The sequence below is a fragment of the Hyperolius riggenbachi genome, chromosome 8 (assembly GCF_040937935.1).
Source record: "Hyperolius riggenbachi isolate aHypRig1 chromosome 8, aHypRig1.pri, whole genome shotgun sequence".
Classification (NCBI taxonomy): Eukaryota; Metazoa; Chordata; class Amphibia; order Anura; family Hyperoliidae; genus Hyperolius; species Hyperolius riggenbachi.
Genome location: NC_090653.1, coordinates 217,559,918 through 217,583,815, shown reverse-complemented (window position 1 = coordinate 217,583,815; position 23,898 = coordinate 217,559,918). Strand labels below are relative to the sequence as shown.

Below are 23,898 nucleotides of genomic sequence, written 5' to 3'. Positions count from 1 at the left end.
AGGTAGCCAGGGGCTATATGTGCCCAGAATAGGTAGACAGGGGCTATATGTGCCCAGAATAGGTAGCCAGGGGCTATATGTGCCCAGAATAGGTAGCCAGGGGGTATATGTGCCCGGAATAGGTAGCCAGGGGCTATATGTGCCCAGAAAAGGTAGCCAGGGGCGGGGGGAAGGGGGGCAATCCCCCCCCCCTTCTTCCCTCACCTTAGGGTGCTGTCTCTCTCCCCCGCTGTCTCCTCCAATATTGATGTGCAGGCTGGCGGGTGGCTGCGGGCGGAACTTACCTCTGTGTCGCAGGCGCCGGAAGTTCGGGTCCCGCAGCCGCTGAGTTTCGACTCAAAAAAGATCCGGATCAAAGATCCGAATCATTCATGAGCCGGACAACACTATTCAGACTGATAGTGTTGTCCGGCTCATGAATGAGATTCTCAGCGGCTGCGGGACCCGAACTTCCGGCGCTGGAGCGACACAGAGGTAAGTTCCGCCTGCAGCCACTCGCCAGCCCTGCACATCATATTGGAGGAGACAGCGGGGGAGAGAGAGCACCCTAAGGGAGATTGCCCCCCTTCTCCACCGCTGCTCCCAGCTCTCTCTCTGCTGCGCTGTTCTCCTGCGCTACGGGGGGGCTCTAAAACCGGACAACTTAATTGTCCGGTTTAGCATGTTTTTTTACACTGGACACAGCGCACAAAAACCGGACTGTCCGGTGTAAAACCGGACACCTGGCAACCCTATATGCATCTTGGAACTGGGCTAATTATAATTGACAGGAAGTGCATGTGATTGGACATTGTACTTTGCTTACAGCCAGAATTATTTGCATCTCACTAACCATCTATATTGACATAGTGAACAAGTAGCAGGGCCAAGAAGACCTTACAAAGGGATATTGTAAAAATAGCACATAAAATGTATTGATACTTTATTTTTAGGAGCACACTGATATTTTCACCATATTAAAATAAAATTAAAAAAAAGAAAGGGAAAAAAACATTCGGAGGACATACCCTCTATAAATGTATCCAAAAATGTTTTAAACTGATAACATGGATAATACCTGTAACATAATTTCTTGGAAGATATGATTGATTTCTTTGCTTTTGAAAATAAATTTATTGAGAGTATAAAAGAAAAAAACATGAAAACAGCTATGTTTGGTTCTTTCAGTATATACCAGAGATGATCTGGCAGTTGTGCTGTGAAGCTGTTGTTTCGGCTAAAGTGAAACTCCGACCAAGAATTGAACTATATCCCAATCAGTAGTGATACCCCCTTTTACATGAGAACTCTATTCCTTTTCACAAACAGACCATCAGGGGGCGCTGTATGACTGATATTGTGGTAAAACCCCTCCCACAAGAAACTCTGAGGACTGTGGTACTCCTGGCAGTTTCCTGTCTGTGAACCTTGTTGCATTGTGGGAAACAGCTGTTTACAGCTGTTTCCAATTGCTAAAAAAGCATACAGCATCTACATCACCTGCCAGCAGTAAAAAAAATGTCACTATGTAAAAAATGTCAGAATGTAAATCAGGGATTTAAAAGATTTTACAATGGGCAAACACTGACTAAATCATTTATACATAATTATTGTAAAAATGAAGCACTTTTTTATTACATTATTTTCACTGGAGTTCCTCTTTAAAGCGACTCTGCACTTTATCTGTTAGTTTTTTGTGTGTGTGTGTGTTTGTTTTGTTTTTGTTTCAAACATTAAAGGACCACTACAGTAAAAAAAGTAATCAGTTAAAATCTGACAGAACTGACAGGTTTTGGACTAGGCCAGCTGCTCACGGGTGATTCTCAGGGTTTTCTTTGTTTTCAAAAGCATTCGCTGATCAGCATTTGCTCAGTCCAACTGCCAAAATTATGTGCAAGTGAGTAGGGAGGCTGGCTGGCATCTTACTATTATGGCAGTTAGACTTAGCAACTGCCTTTTAGAAAATGCTTTTGAAAACAAAGAAAACCCTAAGAATCCCCCATGAGGTAGAAGACTAATCCAAAACCTGTCGGCTCTGTCAAATTTTAACTGCTTACTCTTTTTACTATAGTGGTAATTAAAGGGCCAGTTTCCACTACGCCAGCGTGCATCTTGTGCTGATGTGAGTACGCACCTGAATCCTTGTAGCCATGCCACCATCTATTGCTTTAGGGATTTGGATGTGTGCTACAGAAAACTGCAACATGCCATCCAGAATTGCACCGGCAATTGATTGGGATGGCATGCTGGTGTCTGAATAGGCACTGTTTCGCCTTCCAGCTCATAGGCAGGGAAACACTGCATATAATTATCATTATCCCCATAAATATTTTTTTGTTTTCATTTGGCGTCCAATATACAATGGTATTTATCATTCACACTTATTTTAGCTACACCCCAGACCTTTAATACTATTATTTTACCATTCTAAAAATCAATAAAAAAAATTGATATAAACAATTTTTTTTAATCTTGACTTCACCCTGTGCCTTTTTTTCTCGGTGCTTGAAAAAAAAGGCGCCGGAAAAAAAGGGCCTGGCTGGATAACAAACTGGTGCCGGTGGATATCAAAATCTCAATAACGAAAAACATTGTTAACAAAATTGGTTAACGATAAATACCTTTTTTAGAACAGTCGGGAGAGGAAAATGAAAAGATATTAACTTTCAAAATTGCTACATAATTTAACAATACAGCTTAACCTAACCCTACTCTCACACAGAACCCTCCCTTGGTGGTGCCTAACCCAACCTCCCCACCGGGGATGCCAAACCCTAACCACTTCCCCCGGTGGTGCCGAACATTAACCACCCACCCTCTCATGGGCGTAACAATAGGGGCTGCAGCCCATATGCGCGCGGGGGGGCCCTGCCCAGGGCCGTTTTGGGGGGCTGATGGCGTCACAGCATGAGAGGAAAGCTATAGCCACACTCGGCGGGGAGGAGGGACGTCCCTCCCTCACCTCGGGCTCTCCCCTCTGCGCTCCCCTCCAGCTTCAATAACCATACGTGTGCAGCAGCAGACAAACATACCTTCCGTGCGCTCCATCGTGGACGCTTCTCTCTCTAGCCTCTGACGTGACTTCCTGTATAAACAGGAAGTCGCCTCAGACACTAGAGAGGGAAGCGTCCATGCTGGAGCGCACGGAAGGTATGTAGCTGCCGCTGCCCGCCGCTGCACACATATGGTTATTGAAGCTGGAGGGGAGCGCAGAGGGGAGAGCCCGAGGTGAGGGAGGGGTGGACCGTCCCCCCTCCCCGCCGAGTGTGGCCATAGCTTTCCCCTCATGCTGCGACCCCTCCAGCCCCCCAAAATGGCCCTGACCGGGTCTGGGGGGGGGGGTTAGGGGGCCCGCTCAAAATTTCTGCAGTGGGGCCCGGTGGGTCTTAGTTACGCCCCTGCATCCTCTGGTGGTGCCTAACCTTAACCACCCCCCCTGGTGGTGTCTAACCCTAACCACCTTCCCTGCACAAACACCTTTACACACATATAAACGATAACATTTTTGAAAACATAAAACTGTACATACAAACAATATAATATGTCAAAAACTATAACGTTGCAAGTTTTATAAAACAACAACATATTTTTAAAACTTTAATTTCTTAACAAGGGCGTAGGGCCTGTGGTCGCAGCGGTCGCCTTGGCGACCGGGCCCGGCTCCTGAGGAGGCGGGGGAGGGGCCCGGGGGGCCCATCTCCGTTTGGAGGGCCATGCGCCCGTGCGCGCTGGTAGGAGGGAGCCACAGCCGCAGAGAGGGCAGCCCGACCTCTCCCTCCCTTCCTCTCCCCGGGGCCCCCCCTCAGATGCAGAGTGAGCGGCTCACGGAAGCGCTGTAGGCAGAACTCACCTCCCTGCGTTCCACTCGCCGCTGATCTCCTCTCTGGCTGGCACTGCATAGATGTTGTTACACACGCAGCTTCCGGCTAAACAGGAAGCTGCGTGTGTAACAGCATCTATGCAGAGCCAGCCAGAGAGGAGATCAGCGGCGATTGGAACCAGGGACGGAGGTGAGTTCTGCCTACAGCGCTTCCATGAGCCGCTCACTCTGCATCTGAGGGGGGGGGGCCCCGGGGAGGGGAAGGGAGGGAGAGGTCGGGCTGCCCTCCCCGCGGCTGCGGCCCCCCCCTCCATTATGGGGACGGGGCAGCTACCTAATCTATCCTGGGGGGCAGCTACCTAATCTATCCTGGGGGGCACCTACCTAATCTATCCTGGGGGGCAGCTACCTAATCTATCCTGGGGGGCAGCTACCTAATCTAACCTAATCCTGGGGGGCAGCTACCTAATCTATCCTGGGGGGCAGCTACCTAATCTATCCTGGGGGGCACCTACCTAATCTAACCTATACTGGGGGGCACCTACCTAATCTATCCTGGGGGCAGCTACCTAATCTATCCTGGGGGGCACCTACCTAATCTAACCTATACTGGGGGGCACCTACCTAATCTATCCTGGGGGGCAGCTACCTAATCTATTCTGGGGGGCAGCTACCTAATCTAACCTATACTGGGGGGCACCTACCTAATCTATCCTGGGGGCAGCTACCTAATCTATCCTGGGGGGCAGCTACCTAATCTAACCTAATCCTGGGGGGCAGCTACCTAATCTATCCTGGGGGGCACCTACCTAATCTATCCTGGGGGGCACCTACCTATTCTAACCTAATCCTGGGGGGCAGCTATCTAATCTATCCTGGGGGGCAGCTACCTAATCTATCCTGGGGGGCAGCTACCTAATCTAACCTATACTGGGGGGCACCTACCTAATCTAACCTCTACTGGGGGGCACCTACCTAATCTATCCTGGGGGGCAGCTACCTAATCTATCCTGGGGGGCAGCTACCTAATCTATCCTGGGGGGCAGCTACCTAATCTAACCTATACTGGGGGGCACCTACCTAATCTATCCTGGGGGGCAGCTACCTAATCTATCCTGGGGGGCAGCTACCTAATCTAGCCTGGGGGGCAGCTACCTAATCTATCCTGGGGGCAGCTACCTAATCTATCCTGGGGGGCAGCTACCTAATCTATCCTGGGGGGCAGCTACCTAATCTATCCTGGAGGGAAGCTACCTAATCTATCCTGGGGGGCAGCTACCTCATCTAACCTATACTGGGGGGCACCTACCTAATCTATCCTGGGGGCAGCTACCTAATCTATCCTGGGGGGCAGCTACCTAATCTAACCTATACTGGGGGGCAGCTATCTAATCTAACCTATACTAGGGGGCACCGACCTAATCTAATTTATACTGGGGGCACCTACCTATCAAACCTATACTGGGGGCACTTACTTATCTAATCTGTATTGGGGGCACCTAGCTAGCCTATACAGGTGGCAACTAAACTGGCTACCTATATTGGAGGCACCTACCTAACTAACCTATACTGGGGGCACCTACCTATCTAACCTACGCTGGGGGCAACTATTCTGGCTACCTATATTAGAGGCACCCACCTAGCTAACCTGTACTGGGGGCACCTATCTATCTAACTTATACCGGCGGCGCCTGCCTATCTCACCTATACCGGGGGCAACTATACTGGCTTACCTATGCCTGACTACCTATACCGGGGGCAACTATACTGGCTTACCTATGCCTGACTACCTATACTGGGGGTACCTATAGCTGGCTATAGGGATTTTGATATGTGTGTGCATCCGTCGGGTGTTGCCGGGGGAGGGGGGGCTGTTGTTGCCGGGGGGGCCCACATCCAGATTCCGCATCGGGGCCCAGAGGTTTGTAGCTACGCCACTGTTTCTTAATGTTGTTAATGCTATTTATTGGGCGCCCTTTTATCTGCTTTGGGCGCCGTATTAATGATAAATACATTAGAGTCTATGGCAGCGCCCTTTTCGTACACTAGCCGCCGGGACCCTTTTTTCCTGCTACCTTTTTTCCTTGCAGGGGGGTTGAAATTCTAAACCAACTTATGGAACACTTTGATGTTATATTCCCATAAATATTACACTTATAGCTCAGTTCCAAGTTTATCTGATCTCTCTCCTAAACAAAGCTCCATCTTCTGGTCAGCCACCGAGAGCTGAAGTTACAGAGAGGACCATGGAAAATATTTGGCATTTTTAATAACACAAAGTTAAAGGCGGTTTCATTACTGTCTAATACAAGGATTATTGTTGGATACTTTTAATCTGATAACATCTCGTATTTTTCCATCCCTACAAGTACTGGAGGTTCATGGAAACTGTTTTTATTGTACTCAAACAAGTGTTGTTAGTTTAATGTTAATACTGGTCTGTCATGTACTACATTGAACAAAAGTATATAAAAACATTTATTTTAAGTGTGTGTGTGTGTGTGTGTGTGTGTGTGTGTGCGTGTGTGTGCGTGTGTGTGCGCGTGTGTGTGCGTGTGTGTGCGTGTGTGTGCGCGTGTGTGTGTGTGTGTGTGTGTGTGTGTGCGCGCGCGTGCATGCATATAAGCTTGCATGACAAATGATAGCATTGGACAAAAGAATTTATCATTTGAGCACAAAAGTTATGATGGTTCTAAATGAACAAAAAGTGAAGGATACAAGAAGTTTAGTATTTCTACAGCAACCAATCAAAAGTCAGCTTTCATAAACAGGATGTACAGTATAAATTGGTGCTGAACTTCCAAACAAAATTTCTCACTAAGTATAGCTGAGTCCCTCTTATCCGGCACAGGCTGTGATTATTTCCGGTTGCTTTGAGTTCAAACAGTTGGGGTCCCAGCTTAACACTTTTTTTTCCCTCCGGAACCCTCTGTCTCACTAATGCAGAGCAGTATACAGCAGAAAAGACACCCCAGTGCTCCAGGTGCCGTCCTTTTCTCTTCCTTCAGATGTAGGTTATCTGCTGCATCCGCCATACAGCTCCCGATGCGACACGTGACCCAATGCATGTCAGGTGACAAATCGGGAGCCTATGAAGGATACAGCATAACAGCCAGCAGCGGGAAACACCCGGAGCTCAGGTGTGTCTTTCTTGCCGCATGTACTGTACTGTACTTTAATCAGTTCTATAACAACAGAAAATTCCAACACCAAAACATTATTATTATCTTTATTTATAAAGCGCCAACATATTACGCAGCACTGGACAATAAATAGAATAACAGATCAGGGATGAGCAGAAACTACGCCAGTGCGAATTTACGCATCGTAGTTCGCATCTACATATCGTAGTTCATAGGTGAAGTTTGAAAACTACGCTTACGAATTTACTCGTAGCTTACGCCCACTATGCGTAGTTAGCATGTGTATTGCGTAGTGAACTACGAATGTGTTACTCGCATCTGTTTTTCTGCGTGCGATTGTATGCTTACAAATGTACGCAATGGAAAGGGGAACGTACGCATAGAATAGTTCCCGGTATAAGCATTTACGTATGAATTAATGCGTAACATTTTCTGCATACGGCCATAAGCATTCGCATACACTACGCTTCGCAATACGCGTAATTGCGTATTTTAATGTGTAGTCTACGAAATGCATACAAAGCGAATATTTGATTTCGAAGCCGTAGTTTGGCGAAGCGTAATTGCGTAAAACTACGCGTAGTTCCAGTGTAGCGAAGTTGGCTGACTACGACCATCCCTATAAACAGAGATCAAAAAACTATTAAGTAAAAGGTCACGCAGTACAGGAGAATAGCATAAGTCCGGGGCGATGGTTGAGCAGTCAGGGGATTGAATCGCTTGGTAATTCAAATCAGTCCATGAGATTATTAAAATTATGAGGATGAATAGGCAAGAAGACAACACAAGGGGAGCAGGGATATGTACAATGTACATATCCTCAGTGCACTGAAATCACAATTTGTATTCAAAAGAAGTAGGGAAGTGTGCATTACAATCAATAGCTGTCCAGAGATATTAGTTGGGAAGAATTAAAAATTCATACCCTTTGATTTGCTAAGCAGAAGGACTGCACATCCTATTCCCTCAATCCATCAAGCAGTAGGGGAGTGCACCAGCGCACCTTTGGAGTGAATAGGGAAGCATTGCACACACATGCACGTTCCTCAATATATCACAGGTTTGCACATTTATTAAACAAATATGTAAATATTGAAAACTAGTGTGAGGGACAATAAGGCTAGGTCTTCATATCCGAAGGGAGCAATAGGAATGCTCCATGACATAATCAGACATTGAATTTCTTAATGGTTTGCTTGATTTTTTTTTTGCCGAATAGTATTAGACTACCGGTGTTGGAATCCGAGTTTCTTCATTCAGAATCCCGGCTTATAGCGTACACTGTAGTTTAGCACCAAAGCTAGAGGAGAGAGTCACGGTGCTGTGGTCCACGTCGCATTTCACATGACTCCAAGGCTTCCTCCCAGCTTGGAAGGAGGAAGCATTGGAGTCACGTGAAGCACGACGTGAACTGCAAAGCTGGATTGTCAGGCTGGATGGGCTGTTCCATCCATCCCACCTATCCAATTTTCCATGCTCAAGTCACCTCCGATAGACAACAGAGAGCTGGATGCCGGGCAGGCTGGATGGGACTGACTATACAGGCCACCCATCCTATACTCTGCGGTAGTAAAATCAGCACGGCTCCAGGACCGTGAGAAAGGAAAGGGGTAGGAGACATGATGGCTAGGCCAGCTGAAGTTAGTGAAGTCAGCTCAGCTCCAGCATGGTGAGCCAGGGGATGGAGGGCAGAGGCTGGCAGCCAGCACAGTTGCAATGCAGCTCAATTTAGTGGTGGACTTGTGTTTTGTGTCGGGATTTGCAGGTTGACAAGAAATGCTAGATTATGGGTTTGCACAAATTTGCATCATCATAATTCTTCTAAAACTGAACATCAAACTGTAAGCAGTGGCATAGATAAAGAGCATCACCCCTCCCCAAGCAGAATTGATATGGTTCTTAAATCCTGCCAAGGTCAGCCACAGTATTAGAGATGCAAGCAGTGGATGGGAACAGTTTGCTAATGATTATCACCATTAAAATCACCTATAGAAGTGATCATTACCAGCACATGGCCAATAAAGAGCTAATACTGTCAGGAGGGAGGGCCCCTTGGGGCCCCTCTGGCTTAAGGGCCCTGGTGCGGTTGCAAACTCTGCATTCCCTATTGCTACACCACTGACTGAAAGAATGAGTAAAAGGAGTAACAGTGTTACAGGATTCCCTTTTCTCTTCTTTATTATAGTGACATAAAAGTAATGGAATAACAGTAGGTGCTGTCTTTGGTGCTGAATTTGTAATTCCCATGCTGGGGCATTTAGCACAGAAATCCAGCATATAATAATCCTAGATATCTGTATATGTGGGATTGGAATTGTGAATTCATCAGCTCTTGATGCGTTCAATAGGACTTTAGGTCAGTTTAGAGAATCCCCATATTTATGCCCACAGACACTTATATCTCTGAGAAATTAGAAAACCATTTTTAATCCTTCTGACACCAAAGATGCTGCAACACCTGGAAGGATTTCCACAGTGTCAACTCCTGAAATAATCAATCTTATTTATGACCTCATTTTGGCAGACCATTGAATGAATCTTGGCCAAAACTACACAGGTGGTGTAATCTCAATGTCTGCTGTTCCAGTACCAAGATACAAATGAATGGAGCCTTGCAGCATTGGTTCCTTGGTTTAGATCTGGGCAAGGGTGCTATCTGCATGGATTTTGCATGTTCTCCCCTCTCTTTGCATGGGTTTCTTTTGAGCACTCTGGTTTCCTCCCACATACCAAAAAAGTTCAGATATGTTATTTGGCTTCCCCTAAATTGGCCTGAAACGATGGTAGGGAGTCTAAGGACTAGATTGTGAGCCACTCAGAGGGACATCTAGTGACATGACTATATACTGTGTGAGGTGCTGCAGAAGATGTCATTCCTTTATTTATTTATATTAAATACAATAAATTATGTGGCCATAACAGTCCAAGGGCTCTATTCACAAAGCGGTGCTAAGTTAGAGACTTTAGGCGTGATAACCATTGCACCACGGCAGGGCCGGAGCTACCATAGGAAAAAATAGGCAGTTGCCCCAGAGCCTGTAGGGGCCCCCGAGGTGTCCCTCCCCATCTTAACTGTTGCTCCCCAGGGACTCTGCAAAGTCTGTTAAGTTGGGAGGTGATTGGGGGAGGGTCAGCAGCCAGCTCAGGGGCCCAGGAGGGAGATTTGGCTGCAACAAAGGGCCTCTAATGACGCTTTTTGGTTCGGGGATTGTCTGTTGGGGGGCCCCCAGGCTAATCTTGCCCTAGGGCCCAATTGTTACTTGAACCGGCCCTGCACCACGGTGGTGAAAAGCCAGTTTAGGCGTGATAAGTTTAGACGTGATACGTTTAGGTGTGATAAGTTTAGGCGTGATAAGTTTAGGCATGATAAGTTTAGATAAGTTTAGATCGCGCGCAAAGTCCCGCATGCAAAGCAGCGGCATTAAACTCTATGCGAAGTGCACCAGACTTTGCTGGCGCAAAACTTTTGATCAGCTGTGCACTGCGGTGCTAACCCAGTTGGTGCTATCGTTATCACGCCTAAACTTATCACGCCTAAAAGTATCACGCCTAAACTGAGTTTAGGCATGATAAAGGGCTTTTCACCAGCGTGCTAACTATTAGCACCGCTTTGTGAATCAAGCCCCAAATCTGCAACAAGATATGTTTGTGTGCATACCTTCTTATACTGGCAGCTTTGTAGAATACATCAAAGCATGATACACCGAGAAACCTCTCAGTCTGACTCTGACTTTCAGAGTCATAACTATAGTCATTAGCTGCTATAGTGCTCATCAGGAAGACAGGGGTCAGGTTTACTGTCCTATCCCTTTTTTCTGTCTCCCCTCCCTGTATTTCATGGCTGATTTTGCTTAAAGGGGAACTTCAGCCTAAACAAACATACTGTCATTAAGTTACATTAGTTATGTTAATTACAATAGATAGGTAATATAATTTTTTACCCACCCGGTTTTAAAAGAACAGGCAAATGTTTGTAATTCATGGGGGCTGCCATCTTTGTCATGGGGGCAGCCATCTTTTTGGTTGAAAGGAGGTGACAAGGAGCATAAGACACAGTTCCAACTGTCCTTTGTCCTGATAACCCCTCCCAGCTGCATTCGCTAGGCTTCAAATGTCAAATTCAAAATGTAAAAAAAAAAAAAAAAAAATTGCACCAAAACAGCAGAACGAGAACAACATCATCAGAAATCCCAGCACGCTTTGCACAGCATCAGGGGAAAAAAGCCTGGGCAGTTTTCTTCTGTGCAGCTAAAAATGAGGCTTGTATAAGAGAAACAAAGTTCTGATGCTGTGAAACTGTTAAAGAAACACCAGGCCTTTTCAGTGCTGCCGAGTCGATTTTTAGTCTGGAGGTTCACTTTAAATCCACTAGCAGAAGATGGAGAAGAGTATCTGACTTTAGGTTTAATTAAACATCTCTCATGTTAGCAGGCTAGGTGCACACATAGCAGAAACGCTAGCGTTACGGAAAACACTGCGTTTTTGCCGCTAACGGAAGTCTATGGGCCGCAGGAAAAAATGCATATTAAAAAGGCATATGCATTTTATATGCATACGCTTTCAAAAACGCTGGTTTTGCTGCGTCATATGCAAAAACACATTAAAACAGCACATGAAAGTCAATGGGAACGCAATGGTATGCGTTTTCATGCATTTTACATGTGTTTTTATATGCATTTTTCCTCCAAAAAAATAGTTTTGTGATGTATTTCCGCTTCCTACTGTCTTCCTAGTGATTTGCATAAATGGAAATATAAAAACGCATGAAAAACGCATATGCATATGCGTTTTGTATATGCGAACCGCAAACGCATTAAAATGCACGCAAAACGCTTGAAAAACGCATCTGCGGTAAAAAAACTCAAACGCACCAAAAACGCAGTAAAAACACACAAAAACGCACACAGCATAAAATGAAAACATGCCATAAAACACAGCCTTTCATGTTATGTTATGCGTGTACCCAGCCTTACACTAATCTTATTCTAGCCCACCCTTAACTGATATGTGACCGCAATATATCGTAACACTAACCTTAAGCAGCACCTGAGGCGACATGTGACATAATAAGATAGATAAACAGGTGTATGTAGAGGGCAAAACATATTCATAACCAGGCTGTTTTACTTGTTTTATTTTGCTGTCTGAAAGAGTTCATTTTTGGGCATGGAAGTGACAGCTTCTGTCTTGTCGGGAATATAGTAAACATCACTGATAAGCAAATTACAGCCATAAACGTTTTCCTGGCAGAATTCAATTTCTGAGCGCAGAGGAGAAAAGGGTTAATAGTTCATGCATTTTCACTCAGCGCATTTTCACAGGCTTCCACTGAGCAGAGACAACAAAACGTTCAATCTACAGCAGAGTCCGTTATTCGGAATTTAGGCAACCGGAAGTCTCATCTAACCGGCATGATAGATAACGGGGACTATAGTTGGGGGGGTTTTGGAGGCATTTCAAATACTTACAGATCCTCCAGTGTCATCTGGCAGCCTCTCTGTACCTCGTAGGAGGCTCCTAGGGGCTTTTTCCAGTGCAGTGCATGGAAGCTGGTGTGTCACCTGACCCGATGCGGGTCAGGTGACACTCCGACTTGCATGCAAGTAGGAAGTTGGAAAGCCATTAATAGCCCACTAGAAGGTACAGGGAGGCTGCCAGATGTCACTGGAGGCTCTGTGAGTATTTGTAGAGGAAGGCCTGTGCTTTTTAGCCAGTTGCTCAAGCAACCAACAAGTACAAGAACCCGGAATCAGGCGATCCCTGTCGGTGCCAGATATTGGGGACTGTGCTGTATTTTGTAAATGTTTAAATATAAAATAAAACCATGTGATATCTAAATAAAAGTCATTTTTAGGAGTAGGAGGATAAATACAATTGTTTATCTTATCAGTTATTTTCAACTTGGGCTCACTTTAGCATGCTTCTGCACAAACAGAGTGTGCTGTCCCCTCCATACACACATGATTATTTTACTATTGTTAATGAGAAATGCATAATTTTATTTCCAACACAAGAATAGGTAGTCACGTGACCAAGCTCGGCTTCTGGCATTGGCAACACTAACTACAGAGATTTTTTTACAAGGAATCTCATTGACATGGATGTGTGACAGATATTTGAGGATTGTTTAAAAAAAAAAAAAACGTTTTGGGCAATGCTTTCCTCTACTGTGAAAATGTAGATCCAGAGTCCAGGGGTATAACAATGGCCCCCATGTTCTCACCATGACCCCCATCATAGCAGGTGGCAGGTCCAGGACTGGGGTGGCTCTGCGCCGATGAAAATGCAGAGCAGCAGTGGCAGCAGAGCCATACATCACTGGCTTCTGGCGGCGGTACATCTCCTCCGCCCTCCTCTTACAGCACCACGCAGTACAACACCACGTGGCTCCCGCCCCTGTATGTCTTGTGTCATGAAAGGGAGATTTGCATACATGAGGAGACACAGAGACCGGTAATGTATGGCTCTGCTGCTACTACTCTGTATTTACACAGGAGCTCACCCCAGCCCTGCGGGGTTGTCTGGATCCATGTAGTTATGCCCCTATGCAGAGTCTTCGGTGGTAGAGTAGTGACTCACCTGTCCTGGCCCGCATGCTCCTCCATTGGCCCGGGTGTTGCTGTCTCACAAGGTCCCCCTACTCCCTGACCCGGCACATGAATAACCGGATGAAGATGGGAGCCCACAGAGCCACAGACAAATAAATAAGCATGCCGGCCGGAACCATGGCACAATTGCCCAGGTTTCCCATATAGCAGCGCCAGCTCTGGTTAAGCCTATCCTGAAAAATATTTGATGAAGCTCCAAAGAACAACATTCTGTCAAATTGTGCACTGAGCCATGCCCTTTGCTGATCCCCACCAGGCACGTGCAGAGGGTGCCCAAGCATCCCCCCTCTTTAAATTCCCATAAAAAGGCCCCTTTGGCTGTAAAAATGAAGCTCCATCCCGGCTGCGATACGCTCCACCCCTTTTCAGCGTTAAGCCCCACACCTGCAGGAAGCTCCTCGCCATCTGGGACACTTTGGAGTAAAGAGGTTCCATAAAGGAATCCTAGTGTAACCATCCCCACAGCTGTATGGCAGCAGGTAAGATAGTGTGACCTCTCCCTCCCCCAGCATCCACAGGGACCTCTCCCTCAACCTTGCACCCACAGAGACCTCTCCCTCCACCTAGGACCCATACTGACTTCTCCCTCCCGAGCATTAGCACTGCTGTGATCCTGCCTCCCCCAGCACCCACACTGACCCCTCCCTCCCCCAGAACCTACATTGACTTTTCCTTCCCCCAACAGCACCCTTCCTGTCCCAAGCACTACCATTCTTGTCCTCAGCAGCACCCATAGTGACCTCCTCCTGCACCTAAACTGACCTCTCCCTCTCCCAGCACCCCCAATGACTTCCCCTTCCTGCAGTACCCACACTGAGCTCTACTTCTCCCAACATCTACCCCTCCCCCCCAAAGCTGGCACCCAGTACTCACGCTCACATGACCTCAAGTACCTGCACCCATGCCTGTCATTGCACCCAGTACTCACACTTGCACACAGCCTCCACATGGCTCCCACTATCTGCACCAAGTACCCACTTAACCAGTACCTGCACTCAAAACCCATGTGACACCCAAAGCCCACCCAAAGCCAGCACCCAGTACAGACATGGTGCCAACTATTCACACCCATGTCACACCCAGTACCTGCACCCACATGACATCCAGTACATGCACCTAGATTTCACATGATACTTGCAATCAACACCCTCATGCGGGTGTTGATTGCAAGTATCATGTGAAATCTAGGTACCCACCCATAGCCAGAACCCACATGACACTCTGTACCTACTCACACCCAGATCCCACATGGTACCCAGCATCTGCATTCAGCACCCACATGACAACCAATACCCCCTAGCCAGAAACTGGGGGGGGGGGGGGGGCGTTGCGAGGCCCCTTTTTCAAATTTGAGCACCCCCCACTTAAGGACCCTCAGAAAGGCCCTGATCCCCACTATTTCTGATATTGTCTTGTGTGTAGATTAACTGTATTCAACCTCATTTATAGGACCCACAGTGCTCCATTCCATCAGAGGAATTGTCCCGTATTTATCTACACTGTCCGGAGACGCAGGAGTAATGGACCATCAGTTATCTGGAATGATGCTCATTCAGATCAATGCTCTGCCTTGCAGTGTGTTGAAAGAAGTCCTGTTTTCATGCAATATTAATTCTATAGCATTTACGTGTGTTCACTTTCCATGAGAAGATAATGAGTTAAAGCTGAAAGGATTCCTCTTTCTCTCTCTGGCAGAGGTAAATTAGATTTTTTTTCTCCTCCTGTTGTTGTTAAATTAAACATGGTTTGAGGAGGCGCGGGACAGCAGACAGTGTGTTATCTGTAAGGGGTGATAGGGATCTCAGATCTTGCTCAATGCCCCTTTGTTCTAACATATTAATATCACAGCTCTCCATAGACCTAGTGGTTTCATAGCCTCCGAGGCAGAATCCTTTATTTATCATCTGCTCTCTCCTAGGAAACTTAAAATGTACTGAGAATGCCTCTCCTGGAGCAAGATCACTGCATACCAGTATAAAAAAAATTGGAGGATAAGCCTCATCCCCATAACTGTTATTGGTTAGGAATTAAAGTTGAAGTCCAGTTACCAAATTCTCCTGCAGATGCGATTAAAAAGTGTCTGAAGTCATTAACCAAGACCCCCCCCCCCCCCACGAAAAAAAACAGATACATACATAAGGAAAGGGAATGCTATGGGTCCTAATGAGTTTTCCCGTTCAGCGCTGGATCCCCCATTGGTAGTCTCTGATCGATGGTTTGGAGACTTCTCTCTGCTGCTGCGGGACGCTTCAAAAGTCTTTGTGAGCCTGAGTGCTCCCTGAAGATGGGCCACTCTATACTGCGCATGCACAAACACACTGGCTCACGCCTGCGCAGTGCGGAGCTGCCCGTCTTCGGGAACACGCAGAGGAATGAGAGGAATGGGAAGACTTATTAGGACCCAGAGTCTTCCTTTTCGTTATGTAAGTATCTGTTTTTTTGTTTTGTTTTTTAAAGACTTCAGATTCTCTTTAATGCTGACACAGCAAGAAGGCATTCTTTATACACCTACTTTGGCAAAGCAATTGTTTTTGGTGCACCAATACCAGTCGTTTCATGATGCCCTCATGGACAGCAAAGCAAATTTGCAGCTATGGGGTTCAGGAGAGCCCTTATTCTGGAGCTGTTGCTCAGCTGTAAGTTAGCCAATGGCATATATGAGATAGCTATAGTGTAGCCAAACACATATAGCGGTGGGATGGGCGCACAGGTTAGTAATGAGTTTGGCTGCACTCTAGCCAAATTTACATAGCAGCTGGATTGCAAGTTAGTGTGAGGAACAGGGATCAGCTACAATATAACCCTGAGGGTTAGTGTTTTGAAGTTAAAGTGAACCTCCGGACTAAAAATCTACTCAGCAGAACTGAAAAGGCTTGGTGTTACTTTAACAGTTTTACAGCATCAGAACTTTGTTTTTCTTACCAAAGCATCATTTTTAGCTGCATTTATAGCTAAGCTCCACCCAACAAAGAAAAAAATCCTGGGCTTTTTTTCCCTGATGCTGTGCAGAGCATGATGGGATTTCCTATGTTGTTATTCACGTTGCCTAGAAACTGGGAGAGGTGCTCAGGACACAGGACAGTTGGAACTGTGTCTCATGCTCCTTGTCGCCTCCTTTCAACCAAAAAGATGGCTGCCCTCATCAAATCAAACATTTGCCTGTTCTTTTAAAACAGTGTGGGTAAGAGATTATATTACCTATCTATTTTAATTAACATAACTAATGTAACGTATTATTATTATTATTATTATTATTTAGTATTTATATAGCGCCGACATATTACGCAACGCTGTACAGTATATATATATCTTGTCACTAACTGTCCCTCAAAGGAGCTCACAATCTAATCCCTACCATTGCCATATGTCTATAGAGAGGGAAGTTAATGTAGGTATAGGAGAGGAAAGTTTATATAGATACTGACAATATTATCATTATCTGCAACATTGTCCACCAAAGTTCAAAGCGGCAATATCCACAGTACACCAACTATGGTCCTGTCTCTCATTGGTTATGCGCTTTGAGTCCTATGGGAGAAAAGCGCTTTACAAATGTTATTGTATTGTATTATTGTATTGGTGGACTATTGTATACAGGTGGTACCTTTCTCCCTTACTGCAGACACCACATGTCCAGAGGGCATGGGTCTGTCTGTCTGCAGGGAGGGGAAGTGAGCAGCCTGCGCTGTATTGCTGAGGAAGAGCTAAAGGGCAATTATTCCGTTTTGAAGTCATTTACATTTTCAAAATTTGAAAAATATATTTATTTTAAATACAGTCATTTTTTAACAAATAATTAATTTATTAATGAATTTACACAGAGACTTGGTGATAATTGGACCTGAGGAATAGAAACTACCAGCATCTATTTTTATTCCACTTCCTGTCAGGGCATGAAATAAGGGACATATCCCACTTTCCATACTATCCAAAACTAATATATTGGGCTTGGTCTTTAATGCTTCCTCTACAGATGCCTATGCACTACAAATGCATTGCTTAACCACCTGTGCCCATGCTACAGTATAATCACATCCTCTCTGCCAGCAGTTGTAGCAGAAAGGAGTGGTCTGCAGCATATGATGAGCACATGTGCTGTCACACACTAACCAGGACTAACTAGTGCATTTACCCTGGTGTCCAATTCCACTCACTTACTTCTCTCTCCCATTTCACCTTAATCCATCTCTGGCTGGTGAGGCAAATGGGAAGTACTACTAACAACTACAATGATAACATGGTACTTCTCATCACCATGTGCATCTATAGCCCTGCTAGCAATAAGCAAGAATGTTTTCTTGTGAGTAAAGCTGTCCAACTTATTCGATGGAAATTCTCCTGAAGAAGAATTTATGGAGAAGCATGTGACTAGTTTGATCAAATGATTGCTTTGTACTGTAAGTCTCCAGTTGGCTAGTTACAAACACGTCTCACTTCTCTTTCCTGTGTAGGCTACTACGGGGAATACAGATAGCTCAGCACTACAACCCTATATATTTTCAGCACCAGGGAGTCAACCAGTCAAAACCCTCATCCACCACAAGGTTATTTAGACATGTGAAAAGACAAAACTGGGTCTCTACCTGGATTTTAAAGGTCAATTGGCCGGTTTATTGCAATACCACAATGCAGAGCACAACGTTTTGACCATGAGGTCTTTTTCAAGAGCTTACAGAACAAAGTGCAGAAACCTCTTAAAAGGACATACAATTTACATAAAACACGCCCAAATGTGGGCGAGCACAATACTTAAAGAGACAGGTCACAATGTACAACAAGTACTTGCTTATAAGAAACATCTCAAACGGAAAGCTTCGTTCATTCCATTTGGGGTTAAAGTTCCCAATTCACTTATCCATTTGCTTTCCCTGCGCAGCAGCGAGGTTTGGGGATCAACACCTTCAACATACTGAACCTTTTCCAATACACACCATCTTAGATCTCCCACAGTATGCCTGCATTGATGGAAATGTCTGCCTACAGGAGAATCAAATTGATCATTAGACTTCTTTGGTTTGTCAGCTTTATACGTTCTAATGTTACTTCTGTGTTCATTCAACCTCGTCCTGATGTCTCGAGAGGTCTGCCCGACATACCCCATCCCGCAAGGGCACTTTAACAGATAGACAACATTAGTTGTCTGGCACGAAAAATAACCGCAAATTTTTAATACTACAGGGATCAAAAGTGCCACAAAGTCAGATGATTGTGAGCAGCCAATCAGAGACTTATACATCATTACACTGATTTAATCAATCACATGCTTCTCCGTGGATTTTCCTCAAGGAGAATTTTTGTAGACTATATAGATCAAACAGATCGTCTCTATGAAGTCTTTCCCACGGCAGTGATATCCTCTGAAAAACTCAGATCTTATTTTGAATTCAAGAGGCCTCCCTATCTGGCTTTGGGTACAACACAAGATGCATTTTACACAAAGGGACCCCCCCCCACCCCCACCACACACACCATAACTGTATATGAGGGTCAGCAATGCCTCAGGGCCAAACCAGACAACTGCCTGGGGCACCAAAGCCTCTTAGGGGCTCCCAAGTCAGTGGATAATATGACTTTACTGTCAGTACAATGTTAGAATGTAAGGTGCACTGCATTTCCCTCAGTGCCCCATGTTACCTAAAGCTGTGCTATATATGAACCATTAGTCACAATTTTATTAAAAAAAGACAAACTTAACAGCAAATATTGTTACCATTACAATTTGTTTCCATTGCCCTAAATTAACACGATTATTTACTTTATGTATTTCTAGAAGGAGCTAAATTCTTTGGTTTTTGCTTTTAACTATAATATCCATTTTGGGTGCCATTTACAGTCCATAACTGTGTAAAAACAAAATAGAGATACGCTTGTAAATAAGGTTTATCCTGTGTTTTGTCCCCCCAACCCCAAAACCAGCGACCTGCATCACAAGAGCACGAATGTTTACACTTCTTGAAGGCCAGGAATAAAGAAGACAATGGTGACAGTGATCCCAAGGGGATGAAGATAAACCTTTCCTTCCACTATTACCTACAGACAAATCTAAATAGTCATTTTGTACAAAACCGATGATAAGTCAGCGAACTGCAAATTCCTAGGTGTAAAAGATCTCTTTGTAAGTCTCTGCAAGAGTTAATGGTTAGTAGCAATCCACGTATATTGAGGTTTAAAGAGCAGCTATTGACTGGTGAAAGGCATACCGATGCTCTCCGAGCTGCCCCTCTCGACTTTATTGAACTTATAAAATAAACATTGTTTTTATTGAATTTGCCAGCTGATGAAATCTGCAAAACTCTTATTGCATTTTTTTTCCTGGCTTGCTTTCCAGGAGAGAGAGAGAGATGTCTCGTGATAATGGATATTGTGCAGAGAGAAATCGATTGAAAAATATCTCTTGAATGCTGTGATGGGTCAGACTTATTTCATATCTCTGCGTGGTTGTTTGTAATATGAATATGTACATGCTCACATACATGGGTATATGCTGTATTTAACGCTGGCTTCATCATGTATAAATCTTTATTCAATTTGATGACCATTTTTATGACAATCTTGTGTCTTGACTTTTGACAACTAGCACAATTGGTTTTGGCATGGGAAAATTGTACACATATGCAATTTACTTATTCCGTATGTAGTTGTAATGCCTAAACCATCGCCTGAACCTAACACTTTATCCAATGATAAAATTATACATAACAACTAAATCTAAGTTAGAGGCACTGTACTGCCATACAGTAGAATGTTGTAAGTTATTGAGGTACCGTAATACTTTACGGTATTTTTTTCTGGTATCAGCAGTGTTGTCTGTGAATTTTTTTCATATCAAAAATGCTATTTTTGATTTTGAGAAAATATTTGCGAAAATACATTGTAGTTTTGCAAAATGGTCACAGGAAACAAATTTGTGAAAATTCTCGAAAAACTGGAAAAATTGATATTTTACTGAGAAAATTCATGAAAAGCGTAAAATCATTTAATTTTGACTTGAAGATTTTCAAAAAATTCAAAAAAAAATCACAAACTTATTACAAAATGATTTCAATGGCATTTTTGTTCCAAAGTAGAATTTAACATTATTTTTGCGAAAATTAATGTGAAAAGAATATTGGCATTTTTGCGCATCAATGGGATTCAGCATACATTTCAGAAACAGCTCCTATATCTATGTATTGCTGTATACTGTATGTAGCCCTGCCCTCCCAGTGATATTTACTTGAGGCTGTTAAAGAAAACCTGTAATGACAAAAAGTTCCCCTAGGGGGTACTCACCTCGGTAGGGGGAAGCCTCCAGCTCCTATCCAGGCTTCGCCCGTCCTCCTGTGTCCCATGGCGGTCTCGCTCTGGCCCTCCAAACGGCGGGGATGTAAATATTTACCTTCCCAGCTCCAGTGCAGGTGCAGGATTGGCTCTCCGCTCAGAGATAGGCAGAAATAGCCGATCGCTGTCGGGCCACTCTACTGCGCAGGCACAAGTCTCCTACACCTGCGTAGTAGAGCGGACCCGATGAAGATCGGCTATTTTCGCCTATCTCCGTGCAGAGAGCAGCAACAGCGCCACCCGTTGGAGCCAGGGAAGGTAAATAAATTTTGCTTGTCAGGCTTGTCGAGCCTGGATTGCCGGAGACTTCGGGGGAGCCAGCGCTGGATTGACTACAGCTACAGCGGAGGGGGGAGGCTCATTGGGACCCTGAGGCTTCCCCCTACCGAGGTGAGTACCCCCCTGGAGAACTTTTTTTGTTACAGGTTCTCTTTAAGCTATGCAGAATTTCCCCTCACAGAGCATTCTGGGAGACCAGGTTTATTTTGCATTGGCTTAGGAAAAAAACAGAGTTTGCAGAGTTGCACCTGACAGGATGTCACCACCTGTGGTAAATTTCAGAATGTAAATGGCCACATCCTATCTTTTGCCAAGGAGACCCATGATTTATAGTTACACCTTAGTAATCAGTAGAACTAATGAAGGTGTTTTACAAAATTCTTATCTGCTAATCAAATAACAATTATTATTATTGTTGTTGTTGTTGTTATTGATTTATTTAGTGCCAGCATCTTCCGTGGCGCAGTACAACAGCATACAGGGCATAATAATACAAAATAAACAATACAGCAATTAATACAAGAGAAGAGTGGATAACAGCTAATGCAGTGAAATTAACTACATATTTTTACATGGGGTGGGAGGTATGTACACACATTACACAGCATTGTGAGCATGGGCGTCACTAGCCCTATTTTAGGGGGGCCCGTGCCCCAACATGTCCTAGGGTGCCCCCAATCTATTTACAGGGGTGCCCCGCTAGGACCTGGAGGGGTCGCAGCATGAGAGGAGAGCTTGGTGGCACAGAGGCGGGGAGGGGGGACGGTCCCTGCTCCACCGTCCCCCCTCCCCCAGCTTGGGCTCTCCCCTCTGCGCTCCCCTCCGGCATTAAATAGTCCATATGCAGGCATCGGGCAGCGGCAGATACATACCTTCCATGCGTTCTAACGCAGACGTTTCTCCCTCTAGTGTCTGACGCTACTTCCTGTTTATACAGGAAGTCGCGTCAGAAGCTAGAGAGAGGAAAATCCGTGGAGCACAAGGAAGGTATGTATCTGTCGCCGCCTGCATACGGACTATTCAATGCTGGAGGGGAGAGCCCAAGGTGAGGGAGGGGGGAGACCGTCCCCCCTCCCCGCCGACGTGCTACCAAGCTCTCCCCTCATGCTGAGACCCCTCCAGCCCCCAAAAATGTCCCTAAGCGGGCCCGGGGGGAGAGGGAGGGGGAGGGATGCTGGATGTCAAGGTAAGGGGGCGCCTGTCACTACCTAACTGGGGGTCCCTGTCACTACCTAACTTGGGGGGCGCCTGTCACTCACTACCTAACCTGGGGTCACCTGTCACTACCTAACCTGGGGGTCCCTGTCACTCACTACCTAACCTGGGGGTCCATGTCACTCACTACCTAACCTGGGGGTCCCTGTCACTCACTACCTAAACTGGGGGGCTCCTGTCTCTACCTAAACAGGGGGCTCCTGTGTCACTACATACACTGGGGGAACCTGTCACTACCTGAACTGGGGGGCACCTGTCACTACTTACACTGGGGGTTCCTGTATCCAAATGAGCTGGGGGCTCCTGTCACTACCTGAACTGGAGGGCTCCTGTCACTACCTAAACTGGGGGACTCCTGGCGCTACCTTAACTAGGGGGCACCTGTCACTACCTAAACTATCCATGCCAGCCAGCCCAGCATCACCACCAGCCAACCAGCCCAGAATCACTGTCAAAAAGTCCACAGCATCACCACCAGTCAGGCCAGGATTTACTTCAACCAGCCAAGCACAGCCCAGCATTACCGCCAGCCAGGTTACAGCATCACCACCAGCCAACCCAGCCACAGCATCGGCCACAGCATCACCACCAGCCAGGCCACAACATCACTGCCAGGCCTTTCAGCCCACACATAATCCCCAATCCAGCCAAAAACAGTATTTCCAGGAGCAGCCAGTAGAGGAGAATTCAGAAGCCAGGTGAGAGTTGTCTACCATATTAAGGGGGCATTCTGCCTATTTATGTGAAATGCTGTCTATTTGTGTGCCTCATGACTGCTGAATTTGTCTTGTTGGGGGCCTCATGATTGCTGAATTTGTCTTGTTGGGGGCCTCATGATTTGTTGGGAGGCCTCAAGATAGCTGAATTTGTCTTGTTGGGGGCCTCATGATTTGTTGGGGGCCTCATGATTGCTGAATTTGTCTTGTTGGGGGCCTCACGATGGCTGAATTTGTCTTGTTGGGGGCCTCATGATGGCTGAATTTGTCTTGTTGGGGGCCTCATGATTGCTGAATTTGTCTTTTTGGGGGTCACATGATTGCTAACTGCGAGACTATGGGAAAAGCCGAATCATCATCATATGAGACAATAGCATTAAACCTACTTTTTTAGCTTTTTAAAACAGAAAATAAAACTGGGAGGTTCTAAAAAAATGAATACATTTTTTCAGGAGTAGGATGGATGAAATTGTTTATCTTCACAGTTTATTTTCAACTTGGATTTTCCATAATGTTCAGGTATGCGTTAAAACGTTTGTACAGTATTTAGTTTAAATTGCTGTTGCCACTTTGCGATAGATAAGTGACTTTTGGGTTGCAGTTTGGGCACTCGGCCTCCAAAAGGTTCGCCACCACTGTCCTAATCTAAAGTCCCACCATTGCTAAGTTCATGTAAATTTGTCTCCACCCGTGACCACACCCACATTCTGGTCCATGGCCACACTCATTTTTCGGCAATGTAACCCTCATGTTTTTCGGAGCGCTAGCTGCAGTGTGCTGATCTCTGCTGCCTACAGTATGTACAGTATAAGCTGTTC

General features: G+C 45.5%; 1 long non-coding RNA gene across 1 annotated transcript in view; it reads left to right on the top strand.

The window, feature by feature from the left end:
- LOC137528455 (uncharacterized) overlaps positions 1-23,898 on the top strand; it is a 52,991-nt gene that overhangs the window by 16,214 nt on the left and 12,879 nt on the right. The window contains exons 2-3 of the long non-coding RNA XR_011023400.1: positions 15,000-15,247; positions 19,467-19,665. This is a non-coding gene — a long non-coding RNA (uncharacterized lncRNA). The remainder of the gene's footprint in view (positions 1-14,999; positions 15,248-19,466; positions 19,666-23,898) is intronic.